Source organism: Rutidosis leptorrhynchoides, chromosome 3 (genome assembly GCF_046630445.1).
Source record: "Rutidosis leptorrhynchoides isolate AG116_Rl617_1_P2 chromosome 3, CSIRO_AGI_Rlap_v1, whole genome shotgun sequence".
NCBI classification, from domain to species: Eukaryota; Viridiplantae; Streptophyta; class Magnoliopsida; order Asterales; family Asteraceae; genus Rutidosis; species Rutidosis leptorrhynchoides.
In genome coordinates, this window is record NC_092335.1 from 692,792,525 (window position 1) to 692,803,786 (window position 11,262).

The 11,262-nt window shown below is 32.5% G+C and overlaps 2 long non-coding RNA genes across 6 annotated transcripts; both read left to right on the forward strand.

Moving 5' to 3' along the window:
* Window positions 1-1,508: 1,508 nt before the first annotated feature.
* On the forward strand, window positions 1,509-4,931 carry LOC139899533 (uncharacterized). 4 transcript variants are annotated; one of them, XR_011777550.1, is made up of 5 exons: window positions 1,509-1,637; window positions 2,147-2,257; window positions 2,451-2,513; window positions 2,938-3,227; window positions 4,097-4,931. It is a non-coding gene; the product is annotated as an uncharacterized lncRNA (long non-coding RNA). The 4 variants fall into 4 exon arrangements; XR_011777549.1 differs by having other exon boundaries at window positions 1,515-2,257; window positions 4,097-4,219; window positions 4,503-4,931; XR_011777548.1 differs by having other exon boundaries at window positions 1,515-2,257; window positions 2,938-3,015; window positions 3,116-3,227.
* Window positions 4,932-8,542: 3,611 nt separating this feature from the next.
* Window positions 8,543-10,404, forward strand: LOC139899534 (uncharacterized). Of its 2 annotated transcripts, none has more exons than XR_011777551.1 (4): window positions 8,543-8,841; window positions 9,023-9,105; window positions 9,382-9,491; window positions 10,092-10,404. It is a non-coding gene; the product is annotated as an uncharacterized lncRNA (long non-coding RNA). The 2 variants fall into 2 exon arrangements; XR_011777552.1 differs by having other exon boundaries at window positions 9,035-9,105.
* Window positions 10,405-11,262: the final 858 nt, after the last annotated feature.

Sequence of the window (11,262 nt, forward strand, 5' to 3'; positions counted from 1 at the left end):
CTAACATTAGGGTATTTGACCAATTGGTCATGTGGGTATTTAACAAATTGATTAAATTAGGGTTTGTTTTTTTAGGGATAAAGATGAAATTGATATGGTGAGTAGTTTTCAAAGTTATTGTTTGATAATTTGTAAAGTTTATGATTAAAGTTTGTGTCTTGAATTAGGTGGTTGTGTATTTGTTGGTGGAAGAAGAATAAATAAGAAGATGGAGAAATGGAGAAGGAAGTTAACGGACAAAAGTGCACGGATAGTCTTAGACGTGTGTAAAATGACAAAAATACCCTCGTGTGCATGTCACATGCTTGGGATTAACAGATTAATTTAACGTTCGTAAGGTGATTGGACTATTCACGAATAAAATGTAAACTTCTGGATTAAAAAATGTTAATAAGTCAAGTTTAGACTATCCGGGTAATTTTCGCCAAACCGACTGTCCATTTAAGTTTGTCTTCTGGACAGCCCTAATTTGCACACGCTAGATGAATAATTTACCTGACTTTTAAGTAAAATTAACGTATTAACTAATTCTTTTATAGGAGCATCTTATCTTATTTAACTATATATGCTAAGTAAAATTTACCTGACTCTTAAGTAAAACTAGAAAAAATTCGACCGCGCGTTGCTGCGGTTGTGTTCAACGCGCGGTCATATTTGTATATACGTTGTATATACGTGTACGTATATGTATGAAATATAGCTCGAAATATTTAGTGTTTTTTTGACGATGTCCGTTTCGCGTATAGTTAGTCGCGTTGTGTTCGTAAAATAATATCGAGTTGAACGGTGGTCTCGGAAAAATTTAGCTCGCACTGAGCGAGAATATAGGGCCCGTTATTTAGTGTTTTTTTAACGATGTCCGTTTCGCGCATAGTTAGTCCCGTTGTGTCCGTCTGATTTTTTCGAGTTGAACGGTGGTCTCGGAAAAATTTAACTCGGACCGAGCGAGAAGATAGGGCCCGTTAAAAATACGGGTGGAATCATTTTCTTTTGTTTTTTTTAAAATTATATATTTACGCTTTTTACCCCTAAAAAGTAGAAAGTTGGGGGTCGTTTTGTATATGAAGCCGAATTTGAGGGCCGGGTGTAGTGTGAACGCAAACTCAAAACGACATTCGGATAAAACTGAAACTACGATTTTGCCATGCATATCACTATTCACTATATACATTAAAAGAGAGTCTCGATTAGCTAATAAATATTTTTAAAACCCTCTTAATTACCATTAGATTAGAAAATTACATTATAATACCCCTTAATCCAACGGTCCTTAATTATAAAATATTAGCTAATAAATCCATTGTTAAAGGGGGATGATTCTCACACACACTTTTTTGATCCTCACACACCAATTAAGTATTATTAGAAGAACGAAAGGTTAAAATAGGTGTGTGATGATCAAAAAAGTGTATGTGAGAATCATCCCCATTGTTAAAAACACTCATTCCTAAAATACCCTTTTTTAATAATTAAAAAAAAAAAAAAAACACGGATTACGTTCGTGAAACCCTAAATATTCATTCAAGCCTTTTTTTTTTTCCTCTCCCAAACTCACCGATTCTTTTCAAGTTACAGTCACAATTGATTCAATTGCAATGTTTGATGCACAATCATGGCTTGAATATCACTCAACAAAGGTACGATCAGGCTTCTATAATCCCTGTTCATTCCTATAAGCCCTAATTTGATTGATAGTGATAGTTCGTGTTTCTTCAACTTCCGTGAAACCCTTGCCCAAAATCCATCTTTCCGCTGTTCTGTCACTCCCTCAAAACCCTTAATCCAATTATGCCCTTTCTCTCATGGAGGTTTATATATATTTCATTGTGTATTTACTAATTTCAGTCATTGGTAATGATTGATAATTCGGGCTCTATTATTAAATATATGCATTTGGTATTCTTAATGATGACATCCATGTATTAAAGTTTCATCCTTTTTATTTAGTAATCTGTATTAGCCCTTTAATTTGTTTGAAACTAATGGTATTGTTATTTGTTATATTTTCACAGTTTATTTTCATATTTGTATTGATATTGACATAAAAAAACATGAATTTGTGGAATTTTTGGGGTTGGATACTAATTCTTGATGTGGGTTATGAAAAGTTAGAATCTTTTTTGGTTTCGGATGATCATTTTTGCAGCACCCGGATCCTATTGGAAATGGGTTAGGAACAGAAGCTATAGTGGAAGCAGCAGGACCAGATTGTATCGTACCTGAGCAGACCACACCCGTTAAACTTCTTGGATTAAAGGTGTGCTCTTTTGTTGCTGCATATTGATATTTGAGTGTTTGTGTTGTTGTAGTTTTGGATTAGTTGATCATTGCCTAAAGCTATAGAAACTTGATATATAATATTTAACAGTGGAATTCTTTATATGAATGAATGGATCGTTATGTATCGTCTGGAATTTCAATTTATTTATAGTTTTTTTGTCGGATAATAGATGATGATTATAAGGATATGATCATCTTACAATGGCTAAGGATATAAGGAACGAGTGAACGAGGTAAACGAGTTACTTTTTTTTCTTTTGTAAATTACAAAGTAAAAATGATAATGCGGAATGGTTGTGTCACGAAAAACCGAATAGTTAGTTAATAAGACGTATGAGATTGGCTAATTCTTTTTGGAAGTTATAGTTAGCTAATGCATCAAATATGATTAGATATTTAATTTAATTTAATTGTAAATCATAAAGTAACTCTAGGATAAGAAGTTTTATTATGCATCATAGTACTCTTCAAACAACTATCAACCTGTTTTGACCCCTTTTGTAAGTGAATCTTTTTGCTAACCTCATTTGACCCATAAGAGATAAAACATAACCCCAAACAACACATTTACATGAAAATGGGTTGAATTTTCCATCCACTTTGTGTTTAAGAGTTATGATTTTGGGTTTCCTGACGTTGTTTTATGTGAATCTGCAGATGATATTGATCATGCATCATACTTGAGGAAGATTTTCTGTGTGCTTGAAATAAAGATGAAAAATTATGGGTCTGCATGTGAGTCACAATAGATAAAGCTACACATTTTGATTTCAACACATATAGAAAGGGGGTGCCACTTCTAATTCCCACAACTGTGTTTCTTGACTTCTTCTAGATATAACAATGTGGGTGAATCGGTACGGTGTACGATTAAAATTTGGCGCCTTACAAGTTCATAATCATACCAGAGCTTAGTGGCTTTGCTCGACTCTTTAGCGTGAGTTCAGGTATTCAGTTGCTACAAACTAAATTCTATATATACTTACATTGTGTAATTAAAAGTAAATGGTTTGTGCCTTTGTGGTTTATATGTTCATGACAATTAATTATAAAACTTGTATTATGGTCATGCTATGCTATTTTTTTTTTTGTCGGTCAAATTATATTATATTAAGTCATAAATCATACTTTTATTGTAATATATATATTAGTGGCACTCAACGTCTAAACCACATCTGATGCTACTAAATATAAATTGGTAAAATGGGTGCATTGTTGTTGGTTGCTTCAAAAAAGTCTACTCTATATTACTGCTCAACGGCAGCTTTAAATTTAAATTTTAATCATGATAACGCAAATAAGTTTTACTTTCTTATCAAACTAAATTATTATTTGTTAAATTAATAATCAATAGTATTAACGAGGATACAATTCGCTGCGGGTTAGTTTTGGTCGGTTAATAAAAGGTTAATGGGCCGGTTAACGTTACGGTTGATTGAACAGTAAAAAACGATTAACGGTCAGACTATTAAATGTTCAAAAAGTAAATGAGTAAAAAATAATGATAAAAAAAATTAATAAAAATTTACGTTAAATTTTAATTTTTATAAAAAAAAAAAAAGTATGCCAAAATATCTCCAAAGTTAGGTATTTTCAATAATGTCACCATGAACAGTAAATGGGATTTAATATCACTCTATACTTTAAAAGAGAGTTTTTATTAGCTAATAATTATTTCTGAAAAATCCTTTTTAACCCTTAGATCAAAAAAAGACACTCACATACCCTTTGATCTAATGGTCTAAAATGATTTTCTAACTCATAAATCAATTTTAATTCTCAAGAGATTGCACGAACTATTGCAACGTGGTTGTAGGTGAAGTTAGGGTTTCAGGTTTCAGCGATTGCAACGTGACGTTGTGCTAAAAAAATGTAGCTTCGACCTCCAACCTCATTCGTGAAGAGATTTCAAGATTCGGATTCGATTTTTGATATCCAGGTTCTGATATAACATTTTAAATTAATCATTAGGTTATTTGATTTACGTGACTGTAACTTTATAATATTATAATGAGAATTGAATTGGAAATACCCATGTTGATATAGCTAATGTGGATATAACTACCAGAGATTCAATAGCTTCAAATAGGAAATACCCATGGACTTTAAACAATTTCTGGTCTACTTAAATTAATGTTTGATCTGAATTTATATTGAACAATGTTGTAAATAAATTAAAAAACTTTAGTAACTGAGATGCCTATTTATTCGATGCCAAATAGGTTGCAATGGCAAAACACAGAGAGTTAATTAGTATATATACGACCAGATGATGAAGCAAACTGGTGGTCAACCATCAATGTAAGTTTCATGATTACTTTTTGAGTTTTGGGCAACTGATTCATTTACCGCGTATGGATAGAACTTCACTAGCCAGAGGTCCATTGACATGACGGTATAGCGGTGCACCTCTAACCTTGAGGTTATGGGTTCAAGTATAGGGGTGGGACAATATATAGATATGCTTATTAGCCCATCATGATACTTTACAAGTTTGCATCGACTTCTACACAGTTTGTAATAGCCCATCATCTTAATTGATTATTAAGTTTTTCGTTTTTGATATTTTGTTTATTCCTGAAATTAGGAAATGGACAAATAAGTGATGACATGTAAACTAACTTTGTTTTATCCGAGTCTCATTTTGGTTACTGACTCATCTTGATCAATCTTGCAATGTGGCTTTAATAAATTGCTTAATTCGGTAGAGTTTTATGACGTTAAACCCATGTAAATTTGTTTTCGTATCCACAAACTGCACTTAATTTACCTATGAATTGATTGTGCCCTTCAAATAGGGTGTCTAACAACTTCGGTAACATTAGTGTTCATCGTTTACTTGTATGTGAATACAAATTATTTTTGACATGGTAAAGAGTTGATTTTATTAAAACATTCAATACATTGAGTAAACAAGTTTACTTTTGTAACCCTGCGTATTCGAATTAAAAGTTTACTTTTGTAAACTCGTGAATTCACGGGTATTAAACCAAATTCAAAATACCTTAAGATCATGGTGAACAAATCGATTTCAGAGAAGCAACAAATCAAAATACAACAACGAAAAATCAAAATGGACAAGTAAATTTTGTGTGACATTATCTGAAAATGACGTAATCTTTGGTTTTGAGCTCAGTAAACATAACAGACCGTGAGTTGCAAGGGGAGGTTCCATTTTCAGGTCCTTTACAAGTCTCAAGTTCAAGTGAGTTTGCATGGGCAAGAAGGCGATTCAACAATTCCTCTTCGATTAATTTAACGTAGTAGGTCAAGTTTAAAATTGTATCTTGGCCTTGGGTTACATTACATTTAAGAGAGCCAAAATGTATTTAAAATATTGAGAAAACGTGTTCTAGAACTCGAGATTCTAAAGTAAATAGCTGGAAAGAGTGAGAGCGGCTCGATACGTTTCATCATGGATGATTTCATCATTGATACTATACTAAAGTTTTTCGTTCTCCATCTGAATCCAAGTCATCGGCAATATCGAAGGTGATATTCAAACTTGATTTAGTTCTGTTTGTGAAAAAATCAGATAAAATAAAAGATGAATACTATTCTATTCCAATATTAGAAATGAATTCTATAAATAGAAAAAAATGTTCAGAAATTCAAATGAAGTTGAAATTTGTAACAAGAGTCTTTGATTACCACAAATCACTAAACTTCATAACTGTTAGAGATGATTAAAAGAGCATGTGGGTTGTGTTGTGTACTCATTGAATTTTATACTAATTAGTAGCTTTGGAATCTTCTCTAATACTTTTTGAATACATCCTTTTGTATATGGTATCACTAATTCGCACCTACAGTTTTATCTAATTATATGTTGTCTGAGTGGCCTTGCCACATACGAGGTGGCAAATTGGGTGGAGCGGGTAATGGGTCAAGATGGATCAGAACAACACAACCCACATGCTCTTAATCCTTATCATTTTATTCTTTATGCAATTAATTGATATAAAAGACATGATTTAAAATTTGAGTAAAAATATGAGTAAGAATGTAATTAATATGAAGCTACCCTCCAACTCAAGCACGAAATCAATGTTGAGTCAACAATAATCCAGTCCACCGGGTGAGGTTTTTTTTATCCTTCACATATACACCAGCGAAAGCACTAAATAAGAAGAAAGCCTAACCCAAGACAATAAAGGCCCTGTACATATAACAAAATAAATAGCCCAAGGGAAGTAGCATTTTCAAATATTCCAATGTTGCAGGAACTTCAGTCTGTACGCGGTCATCTTATGGTGGAGCATTCAAGATGTTTTACTCTAGAGGTAACTTTTGTTTTGTTGATGCGACTCACGGAGAATTGAAATATGCTGTCCAATCGAGAGTCAATCGCAAGAGTGGTCTAAAAAAGGTTCTCATTGATTTAGAACTACAAATCATTATAGAATTGTTTAAAATTTGAACTTCATCATTGATTTAGAATAGGATCATTTATAATATTCTTACAATTGTGAATATATTGCCTGTTTTACCCTTTGCGCTAAAAGTGATTACGGCTACCTGTTTGGGAAAGAGATTCATTGTTATGTTATCTGTAGGGAAGGAATCTTTAATTATATTTTTGTTGCAAGTCTTTACTCGAAACTTACTAATCTTAGAAATGCATTAGGGAATTTGGTGATCTTTTCAGAGTAACTAATCTCATTTTTAGAGGGGCTACGAGCAATTGTCTTCATTTTAACAATTTCAGGTGAGTATACATATTACCATATCTCAACTCTTCTTTACTATTTTGAGTCAGTTATTGCTATTCTGATGCATTAGTTGTGTATGAGCTTCGTTAATTAAGAGTGTTTTGATACATTATTTCACTTTGAATTTTGTTTTCATACCATAATTTTGAAATTATATGATATGAATGTTAATTAATTGTCAGTTTGAATTTATAATTTTAAAATATATATTTTATTTAAAATATAATTTTAGGGTTTAGATTCCAGGGTTTATATTTTAAGGTTTAGGTTTAGGGTTAGAGTTTACAGTTTTAGGGTTTCGAGTTTAGGTTTAGGGTCTAGATTTAAGGTTTACGGTTTAGAGTTTAGGGTTAGGGTTTTTGGTTTAGATTTAGGGGTTAGGGTTTAATTTAGGGTTTAGGGTTTAGATTTAGGGTTAGGGTTTTGGGTTTATGGTTAGGGTTTAGGTTAGGGTTTATATTTTAGGGTTTAGGGTTAGGGTATAGATTTAGGGTTTAGAGATTAGGTGTAAGGTTCTGGGTTTAGATTTTGGGTTTAGATTCTAGGGTTTATATTTTAGGATTTAGGGTTAGGGTTAAAGAGTTTTTAGGGTTTAGATTTAGGGTTTACGGTTTAGAGTTTAGGGTTAGGGTTTAGATATAGGGTTTAGGGTTCAGGGTTTAGGGTTTAGATTTACAATTTAGGGTTTAGATTTTAGGGTTAAGGTTTTGGGTTTAGATTTTGGGTTTAGGGTTTAAATTCTAATGTTTAAATTTTAGGGCTTAGGGTTTAGGGTTAAGGTTGGGGTTTAGGGTTTAGATTTTAGTGTTAGTGTTTTGGGTTTAGATTTTAGGGCTTAGGGTTAAGAGTTTAGGTTTAACTTTAGGGTTTAGAATTCAAGGTTCAGGGTTTATGTTTAAGTTTAGTTTTGAAGTTTCGGGTTTAGCTTTAGTGTTTAGAGTTTAGGGTTTAGGGTTAGCATTAGGGTTTAGGTTTAGCTTTAAGGTTATCATTAGGGTTTGGGTTTAGCTTTAGGGTTTGGGTTTGGGGTTTAGGTTTAGCTTTAGGATTTAGAGTTTAGGGTTTAGGTTTAGCTTTTGGGTTTAGAGTTTAGGGTATTGGTTAGGGTTTAGAGTTTGGGGTTTAGCTTTAGATTTAGGGTTTAAGGTTTAGAGTTCGAGGTTCACCTTTAGGTTTGAAGGGGTTAGAGTTTAGAGTTTAAAGTTTAGAGCTGAGTTTAGCATTAAGGAGTATAAAATGCGTAAATATGAGAGTTTTGTTACTTATATCGGGTGTATTTGATATTATGTAATTTAGTTGGGTATATTTATAATTTTAAATATTAATATCGGTATATATGATAATGCCCTTTTGTGTTATTATGGTTGGAGATTTTCTTAAAATTTCAACATTTCATAAAACCCGCGAAATCGCGGGTCTTTTAACTAGTTGGTATTTATTTTTTAGGGGTAATTCACGTTATTAACCTAAGAATCCCATTGGCTAGCACATACAGTATATATAACAGTAACATGTGAGGGTTAATTTCATCTTTTAACAATCCGGTCGAAGATTGTACCAGATCCTTCTTCATTAATAATATCTTCTCATACTCTCCATATCTTTCTACATCTTCACTGCACTTAAAAACCTTCGATTATCAACACCATCTGCCATCATCATCTTCCTCATCGGAACTCACCTTAGGCAGCTCTGTACACTATCTTCACCCAGATTCGTCATCATCGTCATCATCATATGGGGTTCTTGGATTGCTTCTAACCCTATCTCTCTATTCAGTATTCACACAAACTTTGTAAACCCTAAACCCCCGATATCTATGATATAATCGTTAACCGATTCATAGCAGGTAATCTCATAAATTTATTATCTTTTATTTTGTAATCATGTTTTATTTATCATCTATCTTTTTAAGAATTTTGATCTTCCTATGAATTTTGGGCTCCGTAATCTTCTGATTGTGATACGTCTCAGCTACTCTTGATTTGTTTTTGTTTTCGTTTTTGTGTCAAACGATTGATTTAATGAAGGATGTGTTCCAGAATTGGTGAAAGCAGGCATCTGACGCGATAAAAAAAGGTGTAGGTTGATGCTGGTGAAGTCTGTCAACTGTGTGAGTATATTAAGTCTTTGTTCGTAATTTGTTGTTATCTTTTTGATTGCTCTTTAAGTTTGTCAACTTCGATCCGAAACCCAATCTGACTCAATATCCCGAGGTGCCCAATTTTATATGTTGTGATTATGAGTATGGAGCTTCAGTAACATGAGTTTTTATATGTTGCGATTATGAGAATGGATTCTTTTATTTTATATCTTATAATTATTATGAATATGGATATGGATGTTTCATACTTTGTGAGTTTATGACCATTGTGCAATAATGTTACAGGTTCATGTTAACTACATTAGAATCCTTTGGTTTCTTCACTCAAAGTTGGTGACTTTAGTGTAATCTCTTATAGGTGTCAAAATGGGCAGCTTTATAATTAGTGATACCAGGTAATGTTCTTTTCTATCATATGCTTAGCAAATGTTATTTGGGTATTTCTTAGATTATATCTTTATCTTTATATTTTATAATAATGAAGAAAAAAGTTATCTAACTGATATGGATAAATAAGCAACTTTAGCAGTTATACTATCAAATGTAGGAGGCTTAATTTAGTTGTGTAGATTTGCTAAACTACTTTGCACTTTTTAGTTGGTTGAAACAAAGGAAACAATAACTTCACTGGGAAAGGGGGCAGTTTCTCAAATAGAAAAGGATTTATCGATGAGATAATTGAAATAAGCCTGTTATGTTGGTTATGGTAGATATATGGGAAGAAACTTTGTGTTATGATTGTTTGACTTTTAAAAGTCAAAATTCAGTTGGAATTTGACTTTTGTGCACTTGGTTGAATATTCATTTTTAGTTTATGGAGTTATGGTATATGCAGAGGAGTTTAATCGGAGATTTTTAATGGGTAATTTTAGCATCACGAAATGTAGCACATAGCTATAATTTAATTATGATGTTAGTTTCCTTTTTATGGTTAAATGATTTGGGAGTAACATTCTACTACTGTACTATCTCACATATCGATAACTTTTATACAGGATGCAATCGAGAAAGAGCCAAAGGTTGGCGTTTTATTGTCACATAATTGTAGACGTCAGTATTTAAGAGTGACGACCAAGATTGGGACAATTGAGCACAAGCAAGATGTTTAGCCGATTAACAATTTGAAGAACAAATATCCGCCACACCGCCACAAAGTTGCTTCGAATCTGCATTTGCTTTTTTTTTTGTTTTGTTCTGTTCTCTATGGTAACATATTTTCTTCCTATTAGTGTTTCATATTCTTTAACTTTAGTTATATTTGTTGTCCCTTATTTCTATCTTATGTGTATTGTGCCATGTTTCCTTTGATGTTGCACCTTCGTTTATTATGTTTGTGGTTTATATTATTTACTTTCAACCAGTAGTTTTAGGTGTTCACATCTTCAGTCTGAATAGACAAAGAAAAGAATATTGGAGGCATGTCTGCTGATCCAACTGGTAATATATATTTGGATTTTGCATTTCTAAATTTGTCCGCAAAGGCAAGTTGCTTATAGATATCATTACAACAGACGAATAACTTAGGTAGTTCCTCTGCGTGTGAACTTAGTGCACCTATGTATAACTCTTCTGTTCTAAGTTTGACTTTCCAACAAGCTTTGGTTTTTGGCTGCTTTTTGGTCTACTTTAAGTGCATTGTTTAGATTTTATATATATATTGGTACTAATTTTTTGGTTATAGGTGGATGTGAGGTTATGGTAACTTAGATAGTATAAAAACTCCCTGAATTTAGCATGTGTATAACTGTTTAATCTCCCAGTGTTTTTGTCGCCTGAAAATGAGCTGGATTACAATAGGTAGTTTCTTTAGTTCGCTTCGGTTTAGTATTAGGTTTTTATCTACTGTATGTTCTTCCCTTTTTAAACTCTCTTTGGACTAACTTTCGTGCTTTTAGGTGGAGGTGTTGCCACTCTATTTGTAGAACTCATTAGGTCTTCCTCAACTGTCGTTAATGAGTGTAAATGATTGTTATGTGAAAATTATGCTTGAACGCAGCCCGAAGGTTCATATCTGCAATTCTGTTAATACAGGACTAACAATTAAAAATGCCTGTTACATAATTTAAATCCTATATGTCAAGTTGAGTTAACAGAAGCAAACATCATATATCATGTTAACACTATAACTTATTCAATTATTTCCCTTAGGTAAGACATTTCTTACAT